The sequence below is a fragment of the Balaenoptera borealis genome (assembly GCF_965194805.1).
Source record: "Balaenoptera borealis genome assembly, chromosome: 1".
Classification (NCBI taxonomy): Eukaryota; Metazoa; Chordata; class Mammalia; order Artiodactyla; family Balaenopteridae; genus Balaenoptera; species Balaenoptera borealis.
Genome location: NC_138860.1, coordinates 143,336,508 through 143,358,318, shown reverse-complemented (window position 1 = coordinate 143,358,318; position 21,811 = coordinate 143,336,508).

Here is a 21,811-nt window from a genome sequence, read left to right as displayed (position 1 = left end):
TTGTGATTACTACTATAAAGTGATTTTTTTCAGCATTAATTGAAAACTGTTATGTGAAACCTGTCTATCCAGAGAAGTTACACTGTATAAATATTAAGAAGTACTTTAGCTAGATTATTTTTGGTATTAAATTATATGTCAAGTACTTGAAGTGAATTTGAGTTTAAAAGTAAGGCGTATTTCCTAAACGACAGTAATAAATTCTTAATTTGAAAATTTCTTATTTTGAAATTTTAAAATTCTATTAGGTGTCTTTTATATCTTCTTCCACCACATAAATACATTGTTTGACAATTAAAAGACAAATGTTTTCTGAATGCTTTTAAGTATTTATTTTATTTCATTTATTTATTTAAATTTATTTATTTTTGGGTGCGCTGGGTCTTCGTTGCTGTGCGCGGGCTTTTTCTCTAGTTGTTGCAAGCGGGAGCTACTCTTCGTCGTGGCGCATGGACTTCAGTAGTTGTGGCACACGGGCTCAGTAGTTGTGGTACACGGGCTTAGTTGCTCTGCAGCATGTGGGATCTTCCCAGAACAGGGATCGAACCCATGTCCCCTGCATTGGCAGGCGGATTCTTAACCACTGTGCCACCAGGGAAGTCCAAGGATTTATTTTAAAAATTGATGTGGTATATTATTTTTAGAAAGGAATAACTTGGCCCATCAGGATTTTTTCTTCCCTCATTATCTGAGAGTTGAAGGGCTTCCTGTAATAATTGTGAACAAACTTAATCTAAATGTGTTAACAAATATTCTTCTGTACTTTATTTGTATATCTTTAATGCCCTGAAAATCTAAAGGGTAATATAAGCTAACATGTTTTAGAATATCCAAGAAGAAAAAAAAAAACAAAACAAAAACTGCTTTTTATATTAGCCTTTTAGATTTCTTGAAGATTTTGGTGAAGAATAAGAGTACATACTACAAGTATTGACAAAAATCTGAAAAACCTTTTCTATAAAACACACAATATTTAAATAGAGTTAGTCATGGAGGATCAGTGTTCAACAGTGGATATTTTGTCTTTTGTGTTTATATTATTATATTCAAATTGCAAGTACAGCTGACCCTTGAACAACAACATGGGTTTGAACTGTAAGGGTCCGCTTATACACAGATTTTTTTCAATAGTAAATACTACAGCACCACACAATCCTTGGTTGGTTGAATCCATGGATGGTTGAATCCACGGATGGTTGAATCCACAGATGCAGAACTGTATAACATTTTAATATTTGCCAAAATGGTATTGTAAAAGAAATTCTAAATATCTAATTTTTTTTTTTTAAGTTAAGGAGAAGTAAAGATTTTCTAAAACAAACATTGAGGGAATCTGTTGCTAGCAGATCTGCCTTACAAGAAAGGTAAAAAGTAGTTCTTCAGAAAGAAGGAAAAAGATACAGGTCAGAAAATCAGAACTGTATAACGAAAACGAAAAGCATTAGAAAAAAATAAAGTAAAATAAATATTTTGTTTTCTTTTTCTTAATTGATCTGATAAATAAGTTTGTTCAAAATAAAAATATTAACCATGTATTCAGTGATTATAGCTTATAAATAAGTGATATGAATGTTGTAAGGGACAGAAGGAAGGAATTAGGAATACTCTGTTATAAAGTATACTTTCACTACTGATGAGGCAGTTTGGTATTACCTGAAAGTGGATTTGGGTCACTAGGAAATGTGTATTATGAACTCTAGGGCAACTGCTGGACAAATTTAGAAAAAGAAATTTAATCAATATGCTAAGACTGAAGACAAAATGGAATTATATAAAAGACTCAGTTAAAACCAGAGAAGACAGTTAGGTTGCTTCCGTGTCCTGGCTATTGTAAATTGTGCTGCAGTGAACATTGGGGTGAATGTATCTTTTTGAATTATGGTTTTCTCTGAATATATGCCAAGGAATAGGATTGCTGGATCATATGGTAGGTCTATTTTTAGTTTTTAAGGACCCTCTATACTGTTCTCCATAGTGGCTATACCAATTAACATCCCACCAACATTGTAAGAGGGTTGCCTTTTCTCCACACCCTCTCCAGCGTTTATTTTTTGTAGATATTTTTGATGATGACTATTCTGACCAGTGTGAGGTGATACCTCATTGTAGTTTTGATTGCATTTCTCTAACAATTAGTGATGTTGAGCATCTTTTCATGTGCTTCTTGGCCATCTGTATGTCTCCTTTGAAGAAATGTCTGAATGTCTATTTAGATCTTCCACCTATTTTTTGATTGGGTTGTTTGTCTTTTTCACATTGAGCTGCATGAGCTGTTTGTATATTTTGGAGATTAATCGCTAGTCGATTGCTTAGTTTGCAAATATTTTTTTCTCATTCTATGGGTTGTCTTTTCATTTTTGTATGGTTTCCTTTGCTGTGCAAAAGCTTTTAAGTTTAATTAGATCTCATTTGTTTATTTTTGGTTTTATTTTCATCACTCCCTAGGTGGTGGATCCAAAAAGATCTTGCTGTGATTTATTTCAGAGAGTATTCTGCCTATGTTTTCCTCTAAGAGTTTTATAGTATCCGGCCTTACATTTAGGTCTTTAGTCCATTTTGAGTTTATTTTTGTTTATGGTATTAAAGAATGTTCTAATTTCATTCTTTTATTTGTAGATGTCCAGTTTTCTCAACACCACTTATTGAAGAGACTGTCTTTTCTCCATTGTATATTCTTGTCTCCTTTGTCATAGATTAGGTGACCATAGGTGCATGGGTTTATCTCTGGACCTTCTATCCTGTTCCATTGATCAATATTTCTGTTTTTGTGCCAATACCATACTGTTTTGATTACTGTAGCTTTGTAGTATAGTTTGAAGTCAGGGAGCCTGATTCTTCCAGCTCCATTTTTCTTTCTCAAGATTGCTTTGGCTATTCAGAGTCTTTTGCATTTCCATACAAATTTAAAATTTTTATTCTAATTCTGTGAAAAATGCCACTGCTAATTTGATAGGGATTGCATTGAAACTGCAGACTGCTTTGGGTAGTATAGTCATTCTGACAATATTGATTCTTTCAATCCAAGAACATGGTATATCTCTCCATCAGTTTGTGTCATCTTTGATTTCTTTCATCAGTGTCTTATAGTTTTCTGAATACAGGTCTTTTGCCTCCATAAGTAGGTTTATTCCTAGATATTTTATGATTTTTGATGCTATGGTAAATGAGATTGTTTCCTTATTTACTCTTTCTGATCTTTCATTGTTCCTGTATAAGAATACACAAGATTTCTGTGTATTAATTTTGTATCCTGCCACTTTACCAAATTCATTGATGAGCTCTAGTTAGTTTTCTGGAAGCATCTTTAGGATTTTCTATGTATAGTATCATGTCATCTGCAAACAGTGACATTTTAATTTCTTCTTTCCAATTTGGATTTCTTTTATTTCTCTGATTGCCATGGCTAGGACTTCTAAAAACTATATTGAATAAAAGTGGAGAGAGTGGACATCCTTGTTCCTGATCTTAGAGGAAACGCTTTCAGTTTTTCACTGTTGAGAATGTTTGCTGTGGGTTTGTCATACATGAGCTTTATTATGTTGAGGTAGGTTACCACTATGCCCACTTTCTGGAGAGTTTTTATCATAAATGGGTGTTGAATTTTGTCAAAAGCTTTTTCTGCATCTATTGAGATGATCATATGGTTTTTCTCCTTCAATTTGTTAATATGGTGTATCACATTGATTGATTTGTGTATATTGAAGAATCCTTGCATCCCTGGGATAAATCCCACTTGATCATGGTGTATGATCCTGTTAATGTGTTGCTGGATTCGGTTTGCTAGTATTTTGTTGAAGATTTTTGTGTCTGTGTTCATCAGTGATATTGGCCTGTAATTTTCTTTTTTTGTGGTATATTTGTCTGGTTTTGGTATCAGGGTGATGGTGGCCTCATAGAATGAGCTTGGGAATATTCCTTCCTCTGCAGTTTTTTATAATAGTTTGAGAAGGATTGGTGTTAACTCTTCTCTAAATGTTTGATAGAATTCTCCTGTGAAGCCATCTGGTCCTGGGCTTTTGTTTGTTGGAAGTTTTTTAATCATAGTTTCAATTTCAGTACTTGCTAAAATGTGCACCACTGGGAGCGCTACTCCAATCAATATTCCTTGGGGCTTCTGCTGCCAATGTCCTTGCCCCCACAATGAGCTATAGTTGACCTTTGGCTTCCCAGGAGACCCTCTAAGACCCCTAGTTAGGTCTAGCCCAGGTTCCTATGGAGTCACTGCTTTGCCCTGGGTCCCAGTGCATATGAGACCTTGTGTGTGCCCTCCAAGAGTAGAGTTTTTGTTTCCCCCAGCCCTGTTGAGCTCCTGCACTCAAGCTCTGCTGGCCTTCAAGGCTAAATGTTCTGGAGGTTCTTCCTCCCAATGCCAGACCCTCAGACTGTCTTGGAGGGCTATTTTTATGTGGGAATATCCCTGTGTAACCTGCGTGGGTTTAATATTTTTTGGTGTGAGGGCTGTTTTTAGTATAGATGTCTGCAACCTCTTTCCTCAGTGCATGCTGGCCATCATCCCCTTGATAGGAGGTGTGACTGATGTTGTGGTGGCCAGAACCTGCACTGAATATTGACCAGGGGCTCCCCTTTGCTCTGTGGTTGTCGCTGCCCTGTCAGAGGGGGGTCTGTATCCTAGTTGTTGGAGTAGAGGCCCTCAGATCTGTTTCTTAGCTGTGTTTCTGATCTGCAGTGCAAGGTAGGCGGGATTGGAGCATTCTCACTGGGAGAGAAGTCACTGAGTATTCCTCCTCTAGAGCTGTTCACCTGTGGGTGTGCTCTGTTGTGTCAGTTTTCACCTGTTGTGTGAGCTCTCAGATTACATCAGATTACACTGTTGTTGGCACTGTTCTCAGCCAGACCTTAAACATGGGTACACTGGCAGTTGGCCCTGATATCTCTCAGATGTTGTTTTCACTAAGCCACCAGCATAGATCCACTGAAGTCAGGTCCCAGGATTGCAGTAGTCCTGGATTTGGACCTGCTGTGGTCGCTATGGGGGCAGCTCAGACTCTAGCCTGGTCCAACCCCTGCATGTACGTGCCCACAAAGTCTACAGCTGCTAAAGCTAGACCCATCTTGGCTGCAGGAGCACTTGTTTGTTCAGATGTTCTGCAGACACTGAGTTTATAAAGCAGGTCGTGGGGGTGTCAATCCGTGTTTTGCACAGCTGCAAGGAGAAATTTCAGCTTTTCTTCCTTAGTTGCATGGCCCCTGGGGCTCAGCTGTGGTTTCAGCCCCACCTCTGCATGTGGGCCACCCACAGGGGTCTGCTCCCAAGGCTTCCCTGGAGCACACAAGTCTGCCCCAGTGAGGAGGGGGCACAAAGGTGGCAGCAGTTGGGGTCGTGAGAGTGCCTGCCACAGTGGGGACATGGTGCGGAGGAGAAGGCGGCGGCTTCCAGGTTGTGGGAGCCCTGCCTATTCCCCAGGTGGCAGGGTCCAGTGCGTGGGGAGGGAGGCTGCAATGGCGGCCCTGCCCCTTGCACATCACTCAACAATGGTGCTTCATTTCTATGGCATTCTGAGTTTCCTCCACAAGAATTCCCGGTTGCAGAGTTCCTTACTCCTGTCCCATCAGGCTGTCTTCTCACAGCCAACAACAGTCCTCTCCCTGGGTCTGTTCTCCAAACCTCATGTTCCAGCATCTAGCCCCCTCTGCACAAGTGGACACACCTCTCAGGCTGAGGCATGCAGGGCTGTGGTAAGGACCATCTGTGTAAGTCTCACTCTGTCCTGCCTGCCACAGACCAGTTGCTGCACTCTCCTCTGATAGCTCCCAAAGCTGCCTTTCTGTCCCAACTGATCTCCCTACCAGTGAGGGGGCTTCCCCCAAGGTGGGAACCTCTTCTCTCCTTCAGCTCCCCGCCAGGAGTGCAGGTCCTGTCCCTCTTCCTCTCCTCTTCCTTTTCCCTTCTTCTTTCTTTCATCCTACCTTGTTACACAAGAATCTTTCTTGTCCTTTTAGGTGTCTGAGGTCCTCTGCTAGTGTTCAGCAGGTGCTCTGTGAGAATTGTTCCATTTGTAGATGTATTCTTGCTGCATTTGTGGGGAGAGATGAATTCCATGTCCTCCTACTCCTCCACAATCTTGACTCCCCCATTAATGTTCTAAATACACAAATTAAAGACAATATCTGTCAGAGTAGATAAAAAACTGAGACCCCGTTTCAGATTGTTTATTGTTTGTGAGTAGAAACACAACTTATTTTTGTATGTTGATTTTACATCCTACAACTTTACTGAGTTCATTTATTAGTTCTAACATTTATTAGTTTTAAATGTGTGGAATCTTTAGTGTTTTCTACATATAAGATAATGTCATCTGCAAACAGAGATAAACTTGGTTCAGCATTGAAAAGAATAAAATACTTAAGAATAAGCTTAACCAAGGAGGCAAAAGACTTATACATTGAAAATTCTAAAATATTGTTGAAAGAAATTAAATAAGACACCAAAAAATGGAAAGATATACCCCTGGAAGAATTAATATCATTAAAATATCCATATTACTCAATGCAATTCCTATCAGAATCCCAATGGCAGCAGTTGAAAATATAGAAATATTTTCTATAGAAATAGAAATATAGAAAATTCATATGGAACCACAAGGGACCCTGAGTAGCCAAAACAATCTTAAGAAAGATATCTCCATAGGCTTGTACATATTAAAGAAATTTAATCAATAATAAACTTTCAAAACAGAAAGTTCCAGATCAAGAAGCTTCCACTAATGAATTCTACCACACTTCCAGGAAGAAATTATAGCAATTCTCTACACTCTCTTCCAGAAAATAGAAGCAGTAAGATTACTTCCCAACTCATTCCATGAGGCCAGCATTACACTAATAACAAAACCAGACAAAGCCTTCAACCTCTTTACCCTACTGAGAGCTCCTGACTACCACCCCCCCACCAGGACTCACCATGTGGGAGCTGCTGATGCCAGGGCACAGAAAGGAGCTGGACACAGAGAGATCTCTGTTGGGGGTGCTGTGGAAGGCCAGACTGAAGGATGTGGTGAAGGGTCTGGACAGAATCATGGGGCTCCCCATGGCTGAGCAAAGGGTCAAGGACAGGTCTCCAGATACCCTGGACCCAGATCCTGTCTCCCACTGCCTTGGGGTCAGGTTGTGAGCTCCTTGGCCTGTTCTTTAAGACCTCTATGCTCTAGTCTCACACATACCATACCCTGTGACACCTCTGGACGTCCCCTTCCTTAGAAGAAAGGAAAACAATATCTCTCATGAACATAGATGCAAAAGTCTTCAACAACATATTAGCAAATCAAATACAGTGTTGTATAAAAAGAATTAGAAACCATGACCAAGTGGGATTTATTCTAAGTATGCAAAGTTGATTCCATATTAGAAAATCAATCAATGTAATCTCATCACATCAACAAGTTAGAGAAGAAAAATCATATGATTATAACAATAGATGCAGAAAAAGCATTTGACGAATTCCAATGTACCTTCATGATAAAAGCTCTCAGCAAATGAGGAATAGAGGGGAACTCCCTCAACTTGATAAAGAATATCTACAAAAAAATTATAGCTAGCATCACAGTTAATAGTGAGAAACTAGATGTTTCCTCCACAAGATTAGAAACAAGGCATGGATGTCTTCTTTCACCACCTCATTCAACATTATGCTGGAAATCCTAGATAATGCAACAAGACAAGAAAAGGAAATAAAAAATTTATAGATTGGTAAGGAAGAAATAAAACTGAGATTACAGATTTCATGTTTGTCAATGTAAAGAACCTCAAAGAATCCACAAAATGTCTTATGGAACTAATAAACTATTTTAGCAAGGTTGCAGGATACAACCTCGGATTGTATTACCAAAGTACTAATGAAAAAAGATTAATATACAAAAGTCAATTTCTTCATTGAGTGCCAGCAGTGAACAGTTGGAGTAAGATATCCTTCTATCTTGTTGTTCACCATCCCCTATGGTGCAGGCTTTGTCTCAAAATTCATACCAGGTTCAACAGAACCACAGCCATATTCTACTCTGGGATTATGGTGTAAAAAGCTTTTAAATTATTTATTGAAGTGTATTGCACATATAGAAGGAGGAGGTTATGTTACTGAAAGCTTGGCCTTTCTGTACACAGGTGCCAAATCAAATCCCAGAGACAGAGTTTTGGGTGAAGTAGAATAGGATAGCTTTATTGCTTTGCCAGACAAAGGGGGACACAGTGGGCTCCTGTTCTCAAAAACTATGTGTCCCAACCTGGGAGGATTTGAGGAAGGATTTTATAACAATGGTTCGAGGTGGGGTCTCTGACAAGATTAGGGTGTGTGCAGGGCCTGCACTCCCTTCATCTCATCTCAGGTTGTCAGTCCCCTAATCTTGATGAGTTTCTCTGGTCCCTTTAATCTTGCCTCTGGTGGTTTCTTGGCTGCTCCTCCTTTGATTAGCAACTTTTCGTATCTACTCTTTGGAACCCAGGGAAGGTCATGGAGGCTGGAGAGGCTGGAGTCTTGCCTGCAAGAAATGTGCAACAAAAGGGCCTCCATGCCTGGGAGCCCCACAGGGCCCCACTGGGTTTCACTCATTGGAAGGAGGTCAAGAGGGCAAGTGGCTATTTTTTTTCAAGTCACGATGGGGAAATTGTTCTTGTCACTTCTACTCATATTCCATTGTTACAGCAGGCAGGTAGCTAGATATGAGCAAAGACATGAGGGCAGGGGCTAGGTGACAGGAAATCATGCATCTTGTAAAAGGTGGGGGTCCATAGGCAGACAACGAAGAATGGAAACCTTCATACTCACAGGAAACCACATATTTTGGGTGATAAGTGTCCTGGTGGCAGACAAAGAAAGGTGTGGAAAAGCAGGAATCCCTTGGTTGAATGTAACCTGTTGCTCATTATGCTCTCATTACAATAAAATTAGCCTTGCAGGTAAGAAGTTCCCATCATGTACTGACGCCATGACACTTTTTTTGAGGGGGTGGGTGAAGTAGAAAAGAATAGCTTTATTGCTTTGCCAGGCGAAGGGGGACACAGCGGGCTCCTGCCCTCGAAAACTATGTGTCCCAATCCAGGAGAGTTTGGTGAGGAGTTTGCCAACTTAAAAAAATGCACAATGTGAGAGTTGTGAGTTAAGTTTTATTTGGGGCAAAATGAGGACGATAGCCTGGGAGACAGCATCTCAGATAGCTCTGAGAAACTGCTCCAAAGAGGTAGGGGGAAGGTCAGTATATATGTGATTTTGGTGAAGGGGGTGTACCTGCAATGAAGCACATATTTTTGCAGAAGGTTTCTGCTAGTCATGAGGAGTAGACGTCACCATGAAGGAATTTACTGCTTTTCTAGATATGAGGAGATGCAAGAATTGGGCTTATAAAATTGAAACAGGAAGGAAGGGGGCAGGGCACAAAGTTTAAAGAAATGACATAATCCGAGGACATGACATAAACTGATTAGAACCAAATGGGTACAAGATGGTGGACAAGTCAACTTCCACTAGACCCTGAACCTCAGTATATGCTCACTGTAACACATCAGCAAGCTAAATGACACACCAACAGGCACCATGACAGTTCCAAGGCCGACCATAAGGATCAAAAAGTGGGCAGTGGCCCAATTCCTGGAAATCCCTGCCCCTTCCCCAAATAGCTGGACTACTCCTCCCACTCATTAGCTTATGAAATTACCCACCCCTATAAAAACTGTCAACCCCATACCCTGGTGCCTTTCTCACCTTCTGAGACGGCCCACACTCTGTGGAGTGTGCTTCCCTCTAAATAAATCCACTTTGGGCTTCCCTGGTGGCGCAGTGTTTAAGAATCCACCTGCCAATGCAGGGGATAGGGGTTCGAGCCCTGGTCCAGGAGGATCCCACATGCCATGGAGCAACTAAGCCCAGGCTCCACAGCTACTGAGCCTGCGCTCTAGAGTCCACCAGCCACAACTACTGAAGCCCCCACGCCTAGAGCCCGTGCTCCACAATAAGAAGCCACCGCAAAGAGAAGCCTGAGCACTGCAAGGAAGAGTAGTCCCCGCTCGCTGCAACTAGAGAAAGCCCGCAAGCAGCAACGAAGACCCAACGCAGCCAAAAATAAATAAATAAATTAAAAAATAATAATAATAAAATAAATAAATAAATCCACTTCTTATCTATCACTTTGTCTCTCACTGAATTCTTTCTGCAATGAGACATCAAGGACCTGAGCTTCATTAAGTCCTGAAACCAGGTGTATGATCTCAGTTGGAAGACTGTGAGCTTTGGCAGGGTTTGAATCTCAGCTGTGTAGGTTCAAGTCCCAATCTGGGTTTAGGCTGGGTTCGAGTCCCGACATATGGGTTCAAGTCCCAATCTGAGGTGCACGGTTTCAAAATCAGCTCCTAAAAATATCTAACTATATGAAGATCTGTTCTGCCAGTTTTTTCAGAGCACAGAATGCCTCATTCCTAATCTCCACCCTGAACTCCCTTCAGGGGATGTTGAAGGTCAGCAGTTGCTGCAGCACTGTGATTTAATCCTTACAGAGGTAGATGGCAAGTGCCAATTTGTAGTTGACAAGTTTTATGGCAATGTTCAAGGGTGGGGTTCCTAACAAGATTAGGGTGTGTGCAGGGTTTTAGGTGGTCAGTCTCCTATTCTTGATGAGCTTCTCTGGTCCCTTAATCTTGCCTCAGGTGGTTTCTTGGCTGCTCTTTCCTTGATTAGCAACTGTTTGAATCTGGGCTTTGGAACTCAGGGAAGGTCATGGAGGCTAGAGTCTTGCCTACATGAAACGGTGGACAAAAAAGGCCTCCATGCCCAGGAGCCCCACAGGGCCCCAGTCAGTTTCACTGCCCCCTTTTCTCTGATACTTGAGGAGAACAGATGTTGGGAAAGAAAAGGAATAATCATTTTGGATAGAGATGTTAATCATAAACTCTGCAGAGGAACTCAGTTTTAAGGGGACTCAGTTTTAATCCCCACTTCGGTTTTATCTTTCCCCAAACCTTTCAGGGAATGGGGCAATGGCTGCTCTACTTCCTGCTGAGATGGGGCATAGTCCTGCCTAAATTTTGGGGGAATAGTTACCGAATTAGAAATATTTGAGTTCCAAGTCCTGGATCCAAGTCTTATATGATTAAGATTTCAACCCCTTAGGAATAAGCCTGAAACCTGACCTGGACCTGGCACTTTGGAGAGACTTGTTGTAGCTAGTTGTTTTCAAGCCATTCCCTATAAGGGGGAAACCCATCAAGGCAATCCTGAAGACCCACAAATAGGAAGCTGACCACAAATCTAGCAGTTAGAATTATCGAAAGAATCAGCATATGAGTCTATAGTTTTGTAGGTAAAAGGTGTGAGAAAGGATGAGAAAACAGAAATTTCATTCCGCTTGTTGAAACAAAGACTTAAAGTTTCCCAAAGGGTGAGATGTTTGTTCTCAGGAGTCTGCTTGCTAGCTGTAGGCAAGCTTGGCTGGTTAGTCTTGCCATGGCACTTCTGATGTAAGCTAAAAAAGAACAAAAATCCCTCCTCCCCTTGGGAAGATGGAGCTGGGATGAAAATCAGGTAATACGACCCCTAAACTTCTCCTTCCCCAATGAATATTCTGCCCCTTCATTTGTATGCCCCTCATAACTGGCTTGCTAAAGAAACCCAGGGCAGCAGCTACTCATCTGTCTGCCCATTCTCCCTCTGAGGGTGTATTCTTGTTTAAATAAATCTTCACTTTACTTTCTTAACCTCCCTGTCTCGTTTCCAAATTCTTTCCACGATGAGGCAAGAACCTTAAGTTCACCAGGAACACCATCAGCAGGAACCTAGCAACATGGCAACAACTAATTTGCAGGAGAAGCTGGTAAACGAAGCCTTGAGCTGGCAGCCACGTGTCTATCTAAAACCTGGGGTGGGGTTCTCTTGCTAAAAGAGAAAAGGGGATCATTAGTATTATAGGAGAGCAGTTTGTGTTAGTGATAAGTTGTGTGCCAAGCTCATTGGGAACCACCTGTAAACATATCTATCTTGTGGATCAGAGTTGGAATTCAAGTAGGTTGCCTTGGATCAAAGTTGCAAGACTCTGTGTGCTCCACTTTGCTTAGTCCCAGGAATCAGTGGTAGCAAAGCGTCCTTGTCTTGCCCCATCTCTTCCACTTTTTGCACCTTAGTCATGAAGACTGAGTGCAATGCCTTGTGTCTAAAGATGCCACCCTCTGATATGCATCCGTTTCTGCTCCCAGAGGTTTCATCCCTCTGCCAGTTTCACAGCAAGATTCCTTCCCCTTGACTCTCTACTTCTTGTGCTCTTTTTCCTTCCAGAAAACTCTTTTTTGCTTTATTTAACAAGTGTTACCTTAATGTACCTTTTTGGGATTAAGGGCATGCTCCTTTTAATTTCTTAATCGGACACTCCAATAAATACAAAGTATGGAGGTGGGGTGTAGCTTATTCTCAGGAGGGTAAAGAGTAAGAGGGTTACTTTGGCAGTAACTGCCCTCTGTTATTCCGTTCCTCCTCTGCATTATTCACCTTCTGGGCAAGGGCTTGCAAATGTAAGTGATGAGTCTCTAACACTGCTCACTGAATCATCCTTGGACTCTAATTCTAAGGATCCCACCCCCTCACTCTTTAAAAGCCAGTGAGTACTGTTTCTAACTGAATCTATTTGGGAAGTCACAGAGAGAGCAGCGGAGCTTTGTAGTTTTCTTGCAATGAGGCACATGTGTGATGTAGAGAAGTAACTAAAGTTCAATATAGCTGGCTGCTATAGTGGAGGTTCATTCAACAAATTTTGTATACCTCCAATGTGGCAGGTATCACCTCTCCTGCTAGTAAAGGAGATACAATGTTAGGTAAATATATATCAGTCCATGTTCTCATGGAGCTTACAGTCTAGATGCTGTGCCCAAAGGAACGTGAGTTCCCAGATCTATGATTAGTCTTTGTATGTTTTAGATGTTTCCTCCTTATGCACTGCAGACCGTATATATGTCACTGTTACTCACGCCCTGAGACAGTCCCTGTTGTCTCTTAGCTTCTCATAGCTGGAAGTCCATTATGGACTGGCCATTTTGCTCACCAGTCCCAATTATGCTGTAATGTTGCACATTATACTGTCATTACTTTCTGGTGGGAATGTTTTATCACCAAAACATTCCACTTTGTTTTAAAGCTAGTTAGGGTCAGGTGGTCAGCCATGAACTAAAAAATCACCCTCAAAACTCTTACACTCTATTCTGGGTTTTGTTTCTAATAGCTAAAGGACTTTCAGGAAATCATTTAGCCTTTCCAAACTTCGCTTTTTTAGCATTAAAATGGAGACCAACAATTTGTATTTATCTTCCTCAAAATTGTAGGGCAATACCAGTGAGATAATGAGTGTCAAAATGATTTGTGAAGTGTTTTTATTATTATATCTTATATTCTTTAAGAAGTTTCTCTCTCTTTGTTTAGCATTTACTCCCTGTATCACTTGGCATTCTCTACACCCTAAAATTACTCTATCTGATAACTTTTAACTTAATAACTTCTACAAATTCAAATAATGCTACGCTCCCGAACAACTGTATCAACTCACTCTGTCACACATACACATGCACAATGGTTATTGATCGTATATACTTTTAAGCTCTTACCTACCTTTGTTTTATTATTTCACTGTCCTTTTGCTTTGTACATATCAAATAAGTGCAGAAAAAAGTAGTGAGAGTGATAGGATTGCTAGTAAGATAAAGGTATTATTTCAGTGGCTATTAGAGATAAAAATTGAAAGTGATAAGAAAATGCTGCATATTGCACATATAAATAGAATGAAATATTTGATTCTTGAGAATAAAGATAAAATCATGTATGCAAAAAAAAAAAATCAACTCTACATAACTTAGAAAGAGACATGGTTGCAGGACTAACTGGAGACTAAGAGATGAGACAGAAATAGGACAAGATCCAGGACTGGATTAATGACATCTCCAGGCATCTAGGCTGCAGGTCCCATTCCATTATCCCATCTGATGCTGCTGCTGGAAAGAAGGGACTCTACCCCCTTTCCCTCCAGTCTTTTACTGCTCCAAAGCTTGAGGGGAGAGATTCCTGCTGGCTTGGCTTAAGTCACGTGCTTGTTCCTCTGCTAGGAAAGTCAGCTGCCTTGATTTACAATCCTATCATGATGCCACCCAGAGGGGAAGATTTAATTTCCCAAAAGAAAATCAGGGTACTATTAACATATAAGTGACAATGGATGCTAAATGGTCAAATGGTGTACATATACATATATATGTATATATACACATACACACACACACACATACACAAATGCATATACATATGTAAACATGACTATGTAGTACATGAAAAAGATACTTATATGCACACAGATATACACACATATCTATACACACATATTACTATACACACACATTACATCATACAACATGTGACAAATGTTTAGAGGCGGCGAGAATCAACAGGGATGGGGAAGAGTGATGGATAAAATTTTAAAAAAAGGAAGCAGGTGGATGTAATTAGAGGATTGGCATCAATGTTTAATGCCAATTTTACCCTAACGTTGGTCCAGAAGAGGTTAGAACACTGAAAGTTTGTCAAAGTAATATACAAAATGAAGAACAAATTTGAAAATTCCCTGAGCAGACAATACCATTGAAGCCATGTAAACACTAAATCTAGCTTCTTTCATGAATATAAGTGAACCTTAACTTAGATTGCTTCTTGTAACTGCCTCTGATAATCATACAAGAAATTTAAGTCATCTTCCTACAATGCTATAAAATAATCACTATTATCAATCCCCTGCCATCTGGAAACTTCCATTATAATAACCAATCATTGGAAAGGTTGAACAGCTTCCTAATTTTCATTTTATACATCACCCTGAAGAGTCATACCTCTGAGCTTCCTAACAGTTTTGAGTTTGAAAGCTGCCAATCTGTGAACTGTTCTTATGTGCATAATAAACCCTTACTAAATACTACTTCATTGGTCTGGCTTTAATTTTTCTCTTTCTGGATTTTTGACAAAGTTAAGCCCGATGGAATAGTTTTGGATGAAACTTGTTACAAGCCACTGACGTTGACCAGATACTAAAGCCCTTTTGACCCTCCGTGATTAATGAAAATGTACAGGTGAGAAGTGTGTACACTGCAGCAATGAGGAATTTTATTCATTGTTGTTCAATAACCACTTACTGAGCACTTACTGTGGGCCAGGCTCTATTCTAGGCTCTGGAGATACAGTGGGGAAGAAGACAAGGCCCCAGCTCTAGTGGAACTTACGTTCTGGTTGGAGACAGCTGATAATAAACCAATTACAAAAATAATCAGATGACCCTAAGCACTATTCAGGAAAGTAAAATGGAGCTATTTGAAAGAAAGTGACAAGTTGTTTCTTAAGGGTTGGTGGTCTAGGAAGGTCTGCCTGAGTAGGAACAGTTAACTCATAGCTAAATGCTAAGAAGGAGCAAAAAAAAAAAAAAAATAGTATAGTTGAGAGGAGAGGGCAGAATCATGCAGAAGGACTAATAGTGACCCTATATGGGAAGAATCTTGGTGTATTCATGTGGTGGGGCAGGGGTACGGGAATGCTCCAGAGGTAGGAGAATAGAAATCATGTCAGACAAGGAATTTGTAAGCCACAGTAAGGAGTTCGGAGTCTTTTAATTTTGATTAGAAGCCACTGGAGGTTTTATTTTTTTAATTAATTAATTTATTTTTGGCTGCGTTGGGTCTTTGTTGCTGTGCGTGGGCTTTCTCTAGTTGCAGCAAGTGGGGGCTACTCTTCTTTGTGGTGTGCAGGCTTCTATTGCGGTGGCTTCTCTTTGTTGCAGAGCATGGGCTCTAGGAGCGTGGGCTTCAGTAGTTGTGGCACGTGGGCTCAGTAGTTGTGGCTCACGGACTGAGTTGCTCTGCGGCATGTGGGATCTTCCTGGATTAGGGCTCAAACCCGTGTCCCCTGCCTTGGAAGGCGGATTCTTAACCACTGCACCACCAGAGAAGACTGCCACTGGAGTTTTTTAATCAAAGAGTGACATGATCTGCTTTTTTTTTTCTGTTAAATGACCCTCCTTCCTTGAAGAAAATGGTTTGCAGGTGTAAGAACAGAGGAAGGGAGAATGGTTAGGAAACTATTGTAGCGAATAGGCTGGTAGATAATGACTCAGCAGCGAGAGTAAAGATGGAGAGAAGCACCTGGGATTCAGGATGTGTCTTCCAGATCTCAGAAATGAGAAGTTCATCCTTCTAGTTTCTCAGGCAAAGAACTTTTGAATCATACTCATTTCCTCTGTTTCTTACACTTCAAATGTAAATTCGCAAATTGAGGTGTCTATCTTCAAAATATATCCAGCATTTCTCACTGCCTCCTCTGCTGACACACTTTCACAAGTATCCTCATCTCTCATCTGGATTATTGCAAAAGCCTGGTCTTCCTGCTTCTGTGGTTGCCTTTGGAACATTCATACACATTCATGCACGCATATTCATGCCAGAGCGGTTCTTTTAAAAAACAAAATCAGGGCTTCCCTGGTGGCGAGTGGTTAAGAATCTGCCTGCCAATGCAGGGACACGGGTTCGAGCCCTGGTCTGGGAAGATCCCACATGCCACAGGGCAACTAAGCCCGTGAGCTACAACAACCGAGCCTGCGCGTCTGGAGCATGTGCTCCGCAACGGGAGAGGCCGCGACAGTGAGAGGCCCGTGCACCACGATGAAGAGTGGCCCCCGCTCGCCGCAACTGGAGAAAGTCCTCGCACAGAAACAAAGACCCAACACAGCCAAAAATAAATAAATAAATAAATAAATAAATAAATTTATTTAAAAAAACAAAACAAAACAAAACAAAATCAGATCATGTCATTCAACTGCTCAGATAGCTGTGCAACAACTTCAGTCCTCATGATGTGCTGGCAGGCCCTACCGTCTGGCTCTTGTGGCTTCTCTGACCTTATCTAGTACTCTCCCAGGGGATCTTCCAGTCTACTGCAGTCCACATGCCTCCATCTTTGAACGTGCCAGGCACACTCCTGACTCAGAGCCTTTGCCCCTGCTCTTTTCTCTGCCTACAAAGCCCCTCCCCAAGATATCTACATGGCTCTCTCCCTACCCTCCTTCTGGTCTTCGCTCAGAAATTGTGGTGTCAAGAAGGATTTTTCTGACTACCTTATGTAAAACTGCAACTCCTCCCCTTCCTGTTTTCTTTTTCTTTCTTTCTTTCTTTTTAAAATTTTATTTATTTTTGGTTGCATTGGGTCTCTGTTGCTGCGCACGGGCTTTCTCTAGTTGCGGCAAGCGAGGGCTACTCTTCATTGCAGTGCACGGGCTTCTCATTGCGGTGGCTTCTCTTGTTGCAGAGCACGGGCTCTAGGCACGCGGGTTTCAGTAGTTGTGGCACGCAGGCTCAGTAGTTGTGGCTTGTGGGCTCTAGAGCGCAGGCTCAGTAGTTGTGGCTTGTGGGCTCTAGAGCGCAGGCTCAGTAGTTGTGGCGCACAGGCTTAGTTGCTCTGCGGCATGTGGGATCTTCCCGGACCAGGGATTGAACCCGTGTCCCCTGCATTGGCAGGTGGATTCTTAACCACTGCACCACCAGGGAAGTCCCCTGTTTTATTTTTCTTTATAGCACGAATTCTCACTTAGCATACCACATGCTCTGATTTTTGTTTATTCTCTCTCCCTCTGTCCCCCAGTGGAATGTAAGATCCATGAGGAGCACAGAGTTTATAAAACTCTGTTTTGTTCACCAATTGATATCGCCAATGACTAGCACATAAATAGATGCTCAATAAATATTTGTTGACTATGTCAGCAGATGAAAAAAAAGGAAAGGAAAGAAGAATAATAAAATTCACATTCTAGGAAGTACAGAAGATAAAGCAATCTGAAAGAGACATTAAGGTTAAGTGGGTCAAATATTCAAAAAGATAATGAAGAGATTAGATTTTATAAAGTAAAAATGGGTTATTTTACACATAACAAAATGGCATATTTATGTTAGCATCAATAGAATTTCTAAATATAAAAATTTAATCTTTGAAATTATAATGATCACACAATGCATGTAGTACTTGTTAAGTACTGGTAACATTTAAAGCATTTAAAAAATATTTTAGAGACTAATTTAATCTGAGGAAGGTGAGATGGGAAAACCAAGGCACAGAAGAGGAGGAACTTGCCTGAAGTTATTCATCCATTAAGTGATGAAGACAGGACTCAGACCCAGACTGTCTGTGCCCCTAACCACTCCTCTTGTTTTTCATTTTTCTAGGTACTTTAATTCTCCAATTGTACTGTTTCTCTGGCCATGACCCTCCTTGGGACTTATTTTTCTTATCTATAAAATGCATGATATGAGGTTAGGCTACATAGCATGCTGAATTTTGTAAAGCGAAGAGTGTTTGCAAGATACGTCAGGGGCTGCATTGCCAGGTCCTGTGGAATGTCACCTCTGAAGTTAGAAAACTAAAAGAACAGATTAGAATTTGACCTGGGAAATTCCAAGGCTATTTAGTAAAAACCCATAAAACACCATTAATTTCTGAAAAGGTCATTCTCCCAAAGACAGGCAACACAGAACAGTACTTGAGAGTGGGGTTATTTGGAAAGCTCAGGTGAAATCTGAAGTTCTGAACCGCTCCTTGGATGCGATGGGTTGAGACTGCCCCCATGTGGTCACAGCGTGAAATTGTAGAAGCAAGCCCGCTCTCTTAGTTTTCAGGAGAACCCTGCTATATCCTTGTTTTCTTCCAACCACTATGTCACTTGACATAAAGCCATTGATGAGACTCTAGCCATGCCAGCATTTTTCTAGAGAACATTCATAGTTTGAACTGATCACAAGATAAAATTCTGTTGGGACCATGGCATTCCTAGCCCTTGGTAATCTGGGGCCAGATAACCTATCCATCCTTGGTTCCATCTAAGGTTTTTCTCTCTATTTCCTGCACATGACAGGCATTCTCTTCCTTCTGGGCTTCTGCATACACAATCCCATGGCCTGGAATACCCTTTGCCTCCATTTGTACTACAAGAAACCCCCATAAGGCCCAACTAAAAAATTCTGTGTGACCCCTGTATTTCTGCCACCAAGAGCCTGAGTTATTTTGGGAGGAATGTCATGCTTTTCTTGACTTTGCATCTCCCAGACCCTAGGACCGTGAAACCCACTAGCAAGCTGGTACCTCTTGCTTTCAAATGTTCTTAATTGTGTTTTATCTCGAATTTTAAACAATAGAAAACAACTAGTTCAGGCATCCTTATTTCCCACCTTGACTATTGAAACATCCTCTTAAATGGTTTCCCTGCCTGCCTCCATTCTTTTTCTCCTTCACTTATTCTCCAAACAGTTGCCAGAGCAAAATGTCCAAAAATCTACATTAATAGGCCACTATTTTACAAAAAAACCTTCTGCTGGCTTTCCATTACTTGCTGGAGTGGCCTTCAAATATTTTGATTATGTACATTTATTAATAAAATACTTCTCAGCATGTACCCACAGCATAGATTTGTTTAGGTATTTATAAATTGTATAGATGTACTACTATAGTCATGAATCATGTATGTTATAAAACACATAAAAATAAAAATAAAAGGATTAAAAATAAGAACAATTCTTACAATATTTTTATAAACATATAAAAACTTATTGCACTAATAATCATATTTTATGGTGAGAGCCATATGATTGGATGTACTTGATTGTTTTTGAAGCTCTTTGTTCAACACTGCGTTACTCTATTTCAGTTTACTTGGGTGCTTCATTTTAATGGCTATTGTAGCAATAGTAATAGAAGTTCAGAATTTTTTTCAGCATCTCAATGGAGAGCCTTGTGCAACCTTCGGTGCAAATGCAAGTGTATTTGGAAAATACTGACTTAAAGAACAGGAGTCCAACTCCAAAATGGCATTCAGGAGTCTTTAAAACCTGGCCCAACCTATGCTTCCACACTGGCTCTGAGCATTGTCTCCTGTACCCTGACGTACTTGATCTCAGATCAACCGCACAACTTTGAGTCCAAGGCTGCACCATACACTTTCACATTTCTGTGCTTTTGCATGTGCATGGAATGTACTTGACTTCCTTTGTCTGCTATGAATTTCTAATCATCTTTCAAAAGCATGCATATAAAAGCCATTTATCTTTGAGATTTTCCAAATTCCACCCATAACCCCTAGACTCAGTTGTTTCCTTGTTTGGTGCTTGGATAAAATCTTTACATTCTCTCCAACTATATTTTTTTTTAGTGAATTATAGATTTTTGATTTATTTGTCCCAATTTTCTGCAAGACTTGTGGGAAGAAACTGTTTATCTCTGACAACCTTCTCAGTTCATGGGAGGAGTTCAAAAAGTGTTTGTGAAGTGATAAGTGAATGCCAATAACTACCAGTAAGTCTGCACGTGTCCCCCAGACAATTCAGTCATGAATAAAACACCAGTCACCTCCAATTACTAGATGGCAGGTCCTAACCTCTGTAGTGAGACACCTTGATCTCCTATGGCTAGAAGCCTTTATTACTTTTCCTTTGCAGGAAACTTCTTGCCAGGGGCTTTTCATAATGACCTTAGTCACCTGGGATTATTCTCCGGATTGTCTAGGATTGCTGCTATTACGTGTGCTATGCTCAGCGGAGAAAGAGGAGAATATCCCTTGGACATTCTTGGATACCCAGGTTTTTTTTTTTTTTTTAAACCTTGTTCTCTATCATCTGACCTGACTAGATTTTGGGGGGTAGGGAGGAGACATGGTCCAATTCAAGAAACTGACCGGGAGAATCAAGACTTTCTAACAATGAATAAATTGCTCCTTGGGCTGCATGTTCTGTTGTCAACTTGACATCACTGGCATTCCACCTAAGGGCTCTAAGAAGCCATGGGCTCCATGTACTGGAATCCCCGTCCGATGGGGTTTCAGCTTAGAGCTGGCCACTGAGCATCACCAGGAGGAGATTTGGAAAGTGGGAGGGAAGGAAAAGCAAGAGTCAGCTGAAGCCATGAGCAAAGGCAGGTAAGGGATTCTCAGAGGTTTTCTTACAAGCTCTTGAGACCATTTACTTTTCTGCTGTAGACTGACACTACTGGTGGAAACTTTTCGGAGATCTTCATCATCTTTCTGGCAAGCTATTTTGAACTACCCATTTCAGTTCCTTGGGCTCAGTCTTCAGGGTTGGCTTCCCTGACATTTGCTCCCCCAGCTATTCCAATGACGTGCAGTTCCTCAACTCCTATATCCAACTCCTTACCCTTGGAATTCATGGAGTTGTTTCTGTTTTGCTAGCGAAAGTCTATGAGGTATATACAGAATGAGTTAGATAGCTGGGCTGTTGACCATCTGTAGCAGGTATCTAAATCATCCTCAAATGTAGGGGTTTAGAACAACAGCCATTTCATTGCTCTCAGTTCTATGGGTCAGGACTTTGGACTTCCAGAGCTCAGCAAGGATGTTCATCACAGTTCTGTGAGGTGCTGCCTGTAGGGGCTTGACTGAGACTGGGAGATCCAAAGTGGTCTCGTGTAACGTCTGAGGCCTTGTGCTGGCTCTCTGCTGAGACACCTTGATTCTCCACCACGTGGCCTCTCTCTCCACGTGGTCTGCCACCACTCAGTAGTCTGGCTTGAGTTTCTTTCCATGATGGCTTCCAAGAGGGGGAAAGCAGGCACTGCAAGGCTTCTTAAGGCCCAAGGCTTGATTGGCACAGCGTCATTTTGTGATGTTCTATTGGCCAAAACAGGTAACCAGCCCAAATTGAAGGGACTCTCCAGAGTCCTCCTTTTGAAGGGAAGAGTGGTGAAGTCACTTTACAAGGAGTATGAGAAGGAATGTTGCAGCCTCTTTTGCAAATAATTTCCGCACCAGCTGAG